The sequence below is a fragment of the Tamandua tetradactyla genome, chromosome 24 (genome assembly GCF_023851605.1).
Source record: "Tamandua tetradactyla isolate mTamTet1 chromosome 24, mTamTet1.pri, whole genome shotgun sequence".
In the NCBI taxonomy this organism is placed as follows: domain Eukaryota; kingdom Metazoa; phylum Chordata; class Mammalia; order Pilosa; family Myrmecophagidae; genus Tamandua; species Tamandua tetradactyla.
This window is the reverse complement of record NC_135350.1, coordinates 18,542,665-18,555,580: the sequence shown is the minus strand read 5'-3', so window position 1 is coordinate 18,555,580 and position 12,916 is coordinate 18,542,665. Positions and strand designations below refer to the sequence as shown.

Here is a 12,916-nt window from a genome sequence, read left to right as displayed (position 1 = left end):
GCTTCTTTTATGCCGCGAAACTCTCCCTTTTCTCTCCCCCTCGCTTTCTCTCGGGCTTCCAGGGACTGGGAAACAAACCCTGCAGTGTCACCCACAAATACCAAGAGGGAAGAGGGAAGCTTCACAAATTACTGGAGCCTCTTCAACATGGCTGACAAATATAGTTTTAATTCCCCCCCTCCCCTTAAAACCTGTAGTTCTGTGTTCTGTTCTCTCTCCTGCTGATACTCGTCTCTTCCATATCCAGAAAACTTACCTTTGTGTCCCCGAAAGGCTGGTTTCCCGGCCTTTTATCCTGTAGAAAGTAATTTTTCTTTGCTTTCTAAATTAGTTAAGCTTTAAGGGGCACTACTTTTCCCTTTAATCTCCCCTTTCTGCACCCCCCCCCCCTTTTCCTTCGTGTAAGTCGAGCGAGTCCCTCGTTTACCCTAAACCCCCCCGGGAGAGAACTCTGACCGGGTGGTTTTCGACCCTTTTATCCGCTCTTGGGTCTGGGTCTGCGTCTGGGTCTGCGTCTCTCTTCTCCTACCCCTGTGTCCCTTCCCTGGGGTTGTGCTGAGCGAATGTCATGAGCAGTGGAACTGAAATACACCAAGTGGGATTTGGGTTTTTCTCAAGTCCGCGCGTGTTGTTGGTGGTGCTGAATGAGAGAGGAAAGAATAGTTTCTCTTGTCCCCAAACAACACCAGAACCCACTTTTCTCATGGTACATCATCAGTCCTGCGCTGGCTGGGCTGTGTCTCCCCCAGGCTGGGGAAGGCGTGTGAGAGAATTTGTGGGCAAGTCTGTGTCCTGGCTTTGTGCTTCTCCCGAATCAGCTACGTTTGGTTCCCCGGTAAGTGACAGGCAGACACAAAGGCAGGCGCAGGCCCGGGAGGGGGCGGGCGGGCGGGGAGGGGGAGCGGAGCGTTTGAGAGTTGGAAGACTGCAAGGTCAGGGGCGCCGAAAGAAATGAAACCCAATCCCAGCAAAGAAACAGAAGTGAAGAGCAGATTTGTAACAGTCCCATCCAAATTTCTTTCTCTCTTAGCTTCTCTCTTCTTTGGTCTTTTTTTTTTTAATTTAACCTCTCTGCCTTTTTCTCCGTGTCTCCTCTTTTCGTCTCTACTTCTCTTTTCTCCTGCGTCCTCCTCTCCTCTCCTTCCCACTTTTCTTCCTTCTTCTCTTCTTCTACTACTACTTTCTCTCCGTCTCCGACTCTCCCTCCCTCCCTCTTACACACACACACACACACACACACTCACATCTTGCTTTTCACTGAGGCTGCTTGTCTAGTGTTATTAAGCGACCAGGATTTCTATGGAGTTTTCTACCTATGACAAAATAAAGTAGACTTCCCGTGTAGACTCCCGGGAAGATCCAATATGAAATATGAGTGTTATTTCCTAGCTATTACCCTCACGGTACACTTTCAATTGCATTCTGTGTCCCCCCCCCCCCCCTCTTAGTCTAGTGTTTACGAATTGGGGAAAAGGTTATTTTTCAGTTGTTTTGTTTTAATTTAGTAAAATACTTTTATATTTATCTGTTTAGGGAGTAGGATATATCCATAGATTTAAAATCTTAAATCACAATATTGTGGTTTTCTCACCAGGGATAATAATGACAAATCCAAAAATATTCCTCAACAAATGATCCAAAACAGGAAAAAAGGTTGTATTTAAGGGGGAAGTTAGGCGTACAGAGAAAAAATAATGGTTTTTGTTTGTTTGTTTGTTTTTGTTGTTTATAGTTTTGGTTTTTGGTTTAAGACTGAGTATTGTTGCCTAGTTAATGAAATCATTACATTTGCATTTTAATGGAAGTTGAAATCCTGGAGGGGGAGGTTATATTCTTTTGTATGCTTGGTGTGTGTTTTATAACAGATTTGGAGTAGGATATAAATTTCAACACTATAAATATTGATTTTTTAATGTTACTAAGCAAGAACTGTCAGTGAAGGATTGGAAAGTCAAACTTAAGTTTAGAACACATGTGTATGATGAGTTAAAGATGAATGGAGGGAAAACCACAATAATGGACTTCACCTCATAAATCACATTTCCAAAACTGTTTGTCCTTAGTAGTTCACTTTCTCTTTTGATCTCCAGAAAAGCAGTAAGTTTGCTTAAATTATTGATAACAGAGATTCTTTGACATGATTACAAGGCAAAAACATTACTCATCTCAGTGGAATAGAAACAGCTTAATGGTTAGAAGACATTTAGAATTTTACCATAAATGCTTACTTTTTTTGTTGTGAAAACAATGGTTAATTATTCCAGTGATTCAGAATTTAAAATAAACATTACCTTTGCTCACAAACTAGTATCTAAGTATTTCTGGGAGGCTTTTCTAATGTTGTGGTAGTTATTGTCTTCTAGCTATTAAAATAATAATAGATATAACATTTTTCATTCAACTTGATAAATAAGAATGCTTACGTAGATATTGGTTAATGATTTTGAAAGTGACCATTGAAGGCTTGTTTCTCTTACCATTAAATTCAGGTTCTTATTTTATGCATCCTATTTTTGTGCTGAAAGATCTGCTAATCAATACAGTAAGAGGGTCTTCAATAGTTATCAGGAGATGTGCATTAAGATATACACCAACTTGAATAAGAGTAACATATTCTCTTTTCTTTAAAAAGAGAAATTATTTTAATAAGTTTGGGATAAATATTTTTAATAAAAGAGGCATAACATTGGTACTTTTACCATGTATGTGATAGTACCACCTGGATGTTGCAATAGTTTCATAGATAGAATTTTGACTTGGGTGAAAAGCTTATAATAATCATATTTTAGGGGAGTGATAGTGAATGATAAGATAATTTTTCATAAACTACAACATTGTTTTGCTGAGTTACTTATTGCGCTAATGGGTAGTGGGAAATAAGCTTGAAATGAGGGAGCTTCCTTGCTTGGTTTAAATTCACAAATTCGCCAAACTCTTCTTAAATTTTTAACTAGATCTGGCACTGTGCTGATGCATGCCAGCAGACAGAGGGGTTGATATGATTTCGATGCAGTGGCACATGTTCCTAGACATTAGTATGTCAGCATCACTTCCAGAACAAATGAAATGCACCTGCTGTGGAGTTATTATGACAGACTTCCAGAGTCCTGTGTTGGCGCTGGACTTGTATTAGGTAACAAAAATTGGAGTTAATGTTTTGGTTTCACTTGCCGAAGTTAGAATTTCTCAATCTATTACTCCAAGACTCCACCCATATACAATGTTGTAAGCCAAATGTCACTATTGAAATGTGTTTCCTTATTTGCTGACCTCATTAAGAACCCCTATTATGATTCAGAAACACACATACACCTTCCCCAAATTGAGGTTAGTAAATTCTTATGACTGTAACTTGAAATAAAATGTCTTCAAAACTATTGATATTTGACCTTTTTGAAAATATTAGATATGCTTTTCATGCTTTAAGTTGCTTACACTAATTCAATTTTTTTTTATTATTTAAATAGAATTTAACAATGTTACCTAGCCATCTCAATTGCTAGAGGGAGTCTTCTTTGTTTTGCAAATAACTATGTGCATTGTTCTAATATAATTTTTCCTTTTTATGGGAATAAGTTAAAACTTTAGACCAGCTGTCAGTGTTGGTTCATGAAATCATCTTTCTCAACTTTTTATGCCACCATTACACAGTAGTTTTTTTTTTTTTGCACAGTAGTTCTTAAAGGTTGTAATAGTCCTGGAACCAGCAGCAGGAAAATATCTCACAAGCCAATTTTACAATTGGAGCCTTAACTGTGGGAGAGTCGAGTTGCCAAATAGAACTGGTGGTTATCTTGGAAACCGTGCTGAAGAACACAACCACAGATGATTTGGCCAAATATACAGTATTGGTCTAGAGCTCCAATTTCCACTTTGGTTCACTGCCAAAGTTCAGTAAGTACTGTGACATTATTTAAGAAGGTTATGCAGTACATCTGTTGGTTTGGTATATGGTAGGAGAGAAGGGTTCCAGAAGGGAAGAGGGAAAAGTGAGAGCATGTGAATCATTGTGACTGCCAGCCAAGAAAGATGTATCTGCCTATTTCCAGCATTATTCTGATCCTATACTGAACATTGCAGAAAATCCCAGATGTATGGTAGATATGTAATTTTTTTCTTATAGAGATGAATTTCGTTTATCCATTCCAAAATAGTATGTTCTGTCAATTTAATTTATGTTTTATCTACCTGTCATGATCTGTGTAGTTAAATGTACAGGCTTCAAGAAGTAGAAATAAATAGTACATGTATTTGCAATATTTTGCATAAAAATAAATGCAATGATACTATCAACTTAACTGCAGTTTTAAGAATTTGGAACTCAATGTTTTATACTCACTGATAGTTTTTACTAGGAACTGACTTCAAATCAAGTTCCAAATAATCTGAGAATTAAATTAAAAATTGAATAAATTGGGATGAAGTGTTTTTGAAGGACAATTTAGGACATAAAATAAACTGGTTGCTTCATTAAAAATACTACAAAATGTCCATTTAAATTGGATACTTTATATCTGTTAGTAGGTAGGCATTGATTTCTGTCTGTTTGTTCCCTAATAGAACTAGTGGTTTCTTACCCAGAGTCAAGATTTAATGAATGGTATAGAAATAATTGAAAACAATGATGTATTATTTTTTATGTCTTTTTTAATATTTTATTTTTATTTTTTTAATACCAAAAAAACACAAAGCAAATGCAAACATTCCTATTTTGATCATTCCTTTCTACATATATAATCAGTAATTCACAATATCATCATATAGTTGCATATTCATCATCATAATCATTTCTTGGAACATTTACATCTATTCAGAAAAAGAAAAAGACAACCAAAAAAAATTTATATGTACCACACCCCTTACCCCTCCCTTTAATTGATCACTAGCATTTCAATCTAAATTTATTTTAACATTTGTTCCCCCTATTATTTATTTTTATTCCATATATTCTACTGGTCTGTGGACAAGGTAAATAAAAGCAACATCAGACACAAGGTTTTCACAGCCAAACAGTCACATTGTAGAAGTTATCTAATTATACAGTCATCATCAAGAAACATGGCTACTGGAACACAGCTATACATTTTCAGGCAGTTCCCTCCACCCTCTCCATTACATCTTGAATAACAGGTGATGTCTACTTTATGCATAAGAATAACCTCCAGGATAACCTCTCATGACTCTGTTTGGAATCTCTCAGCCATTGACACTTATTCTCATTTCACTCTTACCCCTTTTGGTCGAGACGGTTTTCTCAATCCCTTGATGCTGAGTCTCAGCTCATTCTAGATTTCTGTCCCACGTTGCCAGGAAGGTTTGCACCCCTGGGAGTCATGTCCCACGTAGACAGAGGGAGGGTGGTGAATTTGCTTATTGTGTTGGCTGGAGAGAGAGGTCACATCTGACCAACCAAAGAGTCTGTCTTGGGGGTGACTCTTAGGCCTAATAATAAGTAGGTTTAACCTATCCTTTGTGGGGTTGGTTTTGTATGAACAAATCCCAAGACTGGGGGCTCAGCCTATAGCTGTGGTTGTCCACACTGCTTGTGAGAATATCAAGAATTCAACTTGGAAGTTGAATTTCTCCTCGGAAAACAATGATAATTTAATTTGAAAAAATATAATCTATTCTCAATGCATAGGAGAAAAATAATGGAAAAGGTTTTGATAGTGGTATTATAGTCTTAAGCAATTGTCCCATAAAAGTCAGTTTTCTAAGAGTCCATATGCTTCAATGATTTGTAGTAAATTTATAGTGCAATCACAATGTTTTTAAATAATTTTTAAAAATATAACAACAGACAAAAACATTCTTTTTCTAATTTTCTAATTAATTTTTAAATTAAAAAAATAAATATGACAAGAAAGAAACATTCTAAATATGATCATTCCATTCTACAGATATAATCAGTAATTCATAATATCATAACATAGTTGCATATTCATTATCATGATCATTTCTTAGAACATTTGCATCAATTCAGAAAAATAAAAAGACAACTGAAAAAAATTCATACATACCATACCCCTTACCCCTCCCTTTCATTGATCACTAGCATTTCAATCTAAATTTATTTTAACATTTGTTCCCGCTATTATTCATCTTTATTCCATATGTTTTACTCGTCTGTTGATAGGGTAGATAAATGGAGCATCAGACACAAGGTTTTCACAATCACACAGTCACATTGTGAAAGCTATGTCATTATACAGTCATCTTCAAGAAACATAACTACTGGAACACAGCTCTACATTTTCAGGCAGTTCCCTCCAGCCTCTCCATTACCTCTTTATATATATATAATGCATTTTTAAATTATTATTTTTTTTAAATACCACAAACACCAAATAAACACAAACATTCCTACCTTTTGATCATTCCATTCCACATATATTGTCAGTAATTCACAATATCATCACACAGTTGCATATTCATCATCATGATCATTTCTTGAAACATTTGCATCTATTCAGAAAGAGAAATAAAAAGAAAACAATAAAATTCATACATACCATACTCCCCACCCTTCCCCCTCACTGATCACCAGCATTTCACTCTAAATTTATTTTAACATTTGTTCCCCCTATTATTCATCTTTATTCCATATGTTTTACTCATCTGTTGATAAGGTAGATAAAAGGAGCATCAGACACAAGGTTTTCACAATCACATAGCCACATTGCGAAAGCTTTATCATTATACAATCATCTTCAAGAAACATGGCTACTGGAACACAGCTCCACATTTTCAGGCAGTTCCCTCCAGCCTCTCCATTACTTCTTGACTAATGATGATATCTGTTTAATGCTTAAGAATAACCTCCAGGATAACCTCTCGACTCCATTTGGATTCTCTCAGCCATTGACACTTTATTTTTTTTCTCATTTCACTCTTCTCCCTTTTGGTCGAGAAGGTTTTCTCAGTCCCTTGATGCTGAGTCTCAGCTCATTCTAGGGCAATCACGAATTTTTAATTGAGAATTTTATTGAGATAATTGTAGATTGGCCTGCAGTTATAAGAAATTATGAAGAGAGATCCCATGCACACCTTGCCCAATTTCCTCCAATGGCAGCATTTTGCAAAATGGTAGTGTAATGTTATAACTGTGATATTGACATTGATATGGTCCACCGGTCTTCAGTTTTCCCCAATTTGATTTGTACTCACTAGTATCTGTAAATTTAGTTCTATACATTTTTATCATATGATCGCATATTTCAAAATCTTTTTGTCCTGAAAATAGAAAAGTTTTCAACACATCCTTAGTTCATCAATAATGTAACTGTGCCATGAAACCTTGTCAAAATGTGTTTTAGAATATAATTTTTTGTTTGCTAAAAAGTTCCTTTTATAGAATGTCCCTTGTCTTCAAAATATTTTAAGTTGTTTTAATAATTTGTGACACTAAGTCAATTTCATTTAATTCTCATCACAAACCTGGAGGAGATAGGTTTGTTATTGTTGTTGTTGTTATTTAGGGATGAGGAAGCTGAAGTACAGTGAGGTTTAATGACATGCCCAAGTCTACACAGCCAGTATGTGGGTTAGTCAGATTGTAAACTAATGTGTGATTGCTTAACTTGTAATTGCAAGAAACTTCCTTGCATGTGTTCACTGAGGTATTCTCAAGTTAATTCAGCAGATGTGACCTAACTGTTTAAAAGGAATATGCACAAAAATTGTCTTTCTTGTGTGGTCTGCTTTCTAAGGTGTAGTTTATTCTAGAAATGAGGAGAAGCTGACGTGTCTATAACATAAATTACTAGGTGATCTTTTATTTTGGAATAGGAATTGAAATTTCTTTGTGAAAGAAATCCACCTTCTATATGAAAGCAGAAGGACACTGGCAGCCATTTAGAGTTGGCTTCAAAAACTGTTGTTAGCTGTTTATATTTCCACTTATTATATTGTATTTTAAAATTAAAATGCATCTTATAGGGCTTAAGCAAAGAATTCTGTCTGCCTATTGACAGTGGCATTTTGCAGGTGTAAAATAAGGTGGAGGAGAGGATACTTCTGCAGCAGTCTATTTTATTAAAAATATTTTTATTGACACATCTTCTCACACATTCAGTCCATACGTGATATACAATCAGTGGCTCATATATCAGCATATAGCTGTATTTTCATTACCATTATCATTTTTTTAGAGTATTTGCATCACTCCAGAAAGAGAGATAAAAAAAAAAGACTCATATATCCAATACTCTTTACCCTCCCCTCTCATTGACCACTAGTATTTCCATCACCAAATTAGTTAACCCCTTATCCCCCTTTTATTTTTTATTTTTTATCCATATTTCTTTACTCATTCATCCATACCCTGGATAAGAGGATCATCAGAAACAAGATTTTCACAATCACACAGTCAGTTTGTAAAAGTTACACCTTTATACAGTCATTTTCAAGAATCAAGGCTACTAGAACACAGCTCAACAGTTTCAGGCACTTCCTCCTAGCCACTCCAATACACCATAAACTAAAAAGGGATACCTATATAATGTATAAGAATAACTTCCAGGGTTACCTCTCAATTCTGTTTGAAATCTCTCAGCCACTGACACTTTATTTTGTCTCATTTCTCTCTTCCCCCTTTGGTCAAGAAAGCTTTCTCAATTCCATGATGCTTCATCCTGGCTCATTCAGGATTTCTATCCCATGTTACCAGAGAGATTTACACCCCTGGGAGTCATGCCTCCATGTAGTGACTTCCCCTGCTGAGTTGGCTAAGAGAGAGGTCACATCTGAGCAACAAAAGAGGTTCTCTGGAGGTGACTCTTAGGTGTAGTTTTAAGTAGGCTTAGCCTATCCTTTGCAGGAATAAGTTTCATAGGGGCACACCCCCAAGTTTGAGGGCTCAGCCTATTGATTTGGTTATCCCTATGCTTGTGAGAATATCAGAAATTCTCCAAATGGGGAGGTTGATTATTTCCTTCTTTCTCCCCAGTTCCGCAAAGGGACTTAATGAATACTTTATTCACTGCCCAAATTACTCTGGGATCCTTCAGGGCATCACATTAACCTGGAGGAACCAACAAAAAAATCTCTCACCCAATTCAAGATTTCACATACTTATGTTCAATTTAACTGACCTTGTAAGTTAAATTAAGCAATGTGCTAACCAGAATACAAATTCTGTACCAAATAAACATCTCTCCCCTTGGTCTCCACAGAAGTTGAAGTTTTAAAATATGGGCAGTATCATCCTTTACTCTGTATTCTGATTTACCTTAGTCTTATCCAGATCAGCTTCCTTCATATCTCTTGTCCAGGTCTGATCCCTTTTTCAAATTTTTTTTTTTTTTTTGAATGTGGGCAGGTACCAGGAATTGAACCTGGGTCTCTGGCATGGTAGGTGAGAATTCTGCCACTGAGGTACCATCTCACCACCCTCCCTTTTCCAACTTTTTAAACAGTTGCTTAATGGGGTACTGCTAACTTTCAGAGCTCTAACTATCAGTTCTGCAATAATTTTGATGCCAGGACTCAGTGAGAAAAAGTTAAGGTCACAAAGGTGATGGCTCTCCATGTGTTACTACAAAGGGCTGCAGTATTTACAAATACCAGCAGAAACTTTACAGAATTGTTAATGGTAAAATGAATGTAAAATTTTAGGACTAGATCCTATGAAGTTAAGGCTTGTGGTTTTGGTCCCACAAGGTGGATTACTATGGGTTGGATATGTTTGCATTTCTAACCTTATGTAATTCTAGACATTCTTGATGAGCAATGTTGCTCCCCCTTTTTATTCCAGTGAGAATGTTAGATTGATGCCAATTGGATCCCATAACTTGGGAGCACAAATTATAACTGGGATGGGGGAGATCTCTGCTATGGAAGCATTTGGCTTTAGAGCTTGCACATAATTCTAATGATATTTTAATTTAAAAATTTGTATTTAATATATATGTTATTGTATTCAATAAGAAAATGTCTTGGCATCTTATAATTGATGTTATGGTCACTTTTTCAAGGAATAACTTTAGAAATTACACTGGATTTTGAGAGTATGAGTTTAATTCCTGCGCATCTGTTTGTTGTATGTTTGTAACAGGCACAAATTAGACCCTCTTGTAAGAACCTTTAATCCATCAGTGGGGGAAGGAGTAGCTTGCTTTCTTTTACACTCTCTTGTTTCTCCTCTCCTAAAGCTTTCTGAATCAGTTTAACTGACAGATTTTGTGCTACTAACTCTATAATTTTCAAAAAGTTGTTCCTTAGGTTTAGGTATAGTATTTCAAATTGGCTTTTTAAATACACTACCAAAAGTGATAAAACTAACGAATTAGGATTACTTTAAAAAATTTTTTTTATTAATTTTTAAATTAAAAAAATATGACAAGAAAGAAACACAAACATTCTTAACATATGATCATTTCATTCTACATATATAATCAGTAATTTACAATATCATCACATAGTTGCATATTCATCATCATGATAATTTCTTAGAACATTTGCATCAATTCAGAAAAAGAAATAAAAAGACAACAGAAAAAAAATTTATATATCCCATACCCCTTCCCCTCCCTTTCATTGATCGCTAGCATTTCAATCTAAGTTTATTTTAACATTTTTAAAAATTTCAATTTTATTTGTTTAATGGCTTCAGTTTTTTAAAAATTTTTAAAAAAAAATTAGACAAGAAAAACGAACATTCTTAACATATGATCATTATGCTCTACATATATAATCAATAATTCACAATATCATCACATAGTTGCATATTCATTATCGTGATCATTTCTTAGAACATTTGCATCTATTCAGAAAAAGAAAAAAAAGACAACAGAAAAAAACTCGTACATTTGCCTCCCTTTCATTGATCACTAGCATTTCAATCTAAGTTTATTTTAACATTTGTTCCCCCTATTATTTATTTTTATTCCATATGTTTTACTTGTCTGTTGATAAGGTAGATAGAAGGAGCATCAGATACGAGGTTTTCACAATCACATAGTCACATTATGAAAGCTGTATCATTATACAATCATTTTCAAGAGACATGGCTACTGGGACACAGCTCCACATTTTCAGACAGTTCCCTCCAGTCTCTCCACTACATCTTGACTAAGAAGGTGATATCTATTTAATGCATAAGAATAACTTCCAGGATAGCCTCTTGACTCTGGAATCTCTCAGCCATTGACACTTTATTTTGTCTCATTTCTCTCTCAATCCCTTGATGCTGAGTCTCAGCTCATTCTAGGATTTCTGTCCCATGTTGCCAGGAAGGTCCACACCCCTGGGAGTCATGTCCCACATAGACAGGGGGAGGGCAGTGAGTTTGCTTGTTGTGTTGGCTGAAGAGAGAGGCCGCATCTCAGCAACAAAAGAGGTTTTCTTGGGGGTGACTCTTAGGCCTAATTTTAAGTAGGCATGACCTATCCTTTTGGTTAAGTTTCATATGAACAAACCCGAAGATTGGGGGCTCAGCCTGTTGCTTTGGCTGTCCCCCTGCTTGTGAGAATATCAAGAATTCTCCACTTGAGAAAGTTGAATTTTCCCCTTTCTTACCATTCCCCTAAGGGGACTTTGCAAATACTCTTTTATTCACTGTTCAAATCACTTTGGGATTTATTGGGTCAAGATGGGTTTTTATTACAGTATTTTCTCTTAGTACATTTTTTGTCTTGCACTTTGGGGGAGAAGGGCTTTTATAATGACTATAAAAGTGAGGTGATACAACATGGTATTTCTGAGTTATTCCTCCTGGTTTTCTTCCTTTTCTCCATTAAGGAACAAGAGCACCCTAAAAAATACATTAGTTAAAGCATCAGGATCTGAAAATAATATGGCACCACACCCATTTCCACCCCAAACTTTCTGACTTGTAGCTTTTAATTTATTTTTAAAAATCTGTTTGTTCTTTCCGCACTTTTTCATTTTTGTTTGAAGTCTCTTACTTTGAAGTTGTAGAATTTTCATATTTGTCCTTAGCTATAAAGTCTTCTCAACTCTTTTATAACCTTTCATGATTTTTGTATTAAAAGGATTGCTTTTAGACACCCTCTAATTATTATGGGTAATTATCAGTTTTTTGTTTGTTTTACTGCATACATCATAACAGAACAAGATGCCATTTCTCCAAATAATTGTGATTTGTAAAATTGAAGTGAGCATCTTAAAAAGTTAAAATATTAATTTACTTACATTGATCTTTTAGTATACCAAGCATAACCAGTGAAAGGAAAAATACCATAAATGGGTAGTTTTCAACATGAGTTTGAAACAAAACAAACAAATCTCCCAACTTAAAAATAGTTATGTAAATTGTTCAAGTAAAAACAGAAGCAGCTACATTTCAGCAGGCAGGCACACATTTTTTTTCATCAAAAATTACTCATTTTTATTGCATAAAAGGATGGCAGGTCATTTTTTCATAATCACATTTATGTTATTTCTTACATAAGTAATAAATGTTCATTACAAATACTTTGAAGCTCATAGATAAAGAAACAGAAGAAAATAAAATCACCTGTAATTCTATCACCTAAGATAAGTGCAGCTAGCTGTTGGCCTATAACCCTCTAGTCTTTGGCAAGCACACATCTTTAACTTTCTTACCCCAGATTTAATGCATCTTTATTCCAATCCATACTGCTAAATGTTTTTTTCCTCTCCTATGAAGTTATAACATCTTTATGTTGCAATAAAAGTGTATTTTAATTTTGGAATTTTCTACCACATTATAGTTTCAAGTAAATATATTGACAAAATGAAACTAGCAGACATTTTGCTAATGGATCACTTTATTAATGATTAAGGTTTAATTATGTGTATTTAGGAGAAATCAAAATTGGAAATGAAAATTGGTTACTAACTTTAGGAAATACATTTTCAGTATTTTTGAAACATCCAGTTCATTCTTATCTTCAAATAGTAGATTTTAGAGACATCAACTCCCTTTATAACA

General features: G+C 35.2%; 1 protein-coding gene across 4 annotated transcripts in view; it reads left to right on the top strand.

Moving 5' to 3' along the window:
* The window catches only part of TET2 (tet methylcytosine dioxygenase 2), a 169,815-nt gene that overhangs the window by 281 nt on the left and 156,618 nt on the right, over positions 1 to 12,916 (top strand). The window lies entirely within an intron of this gene.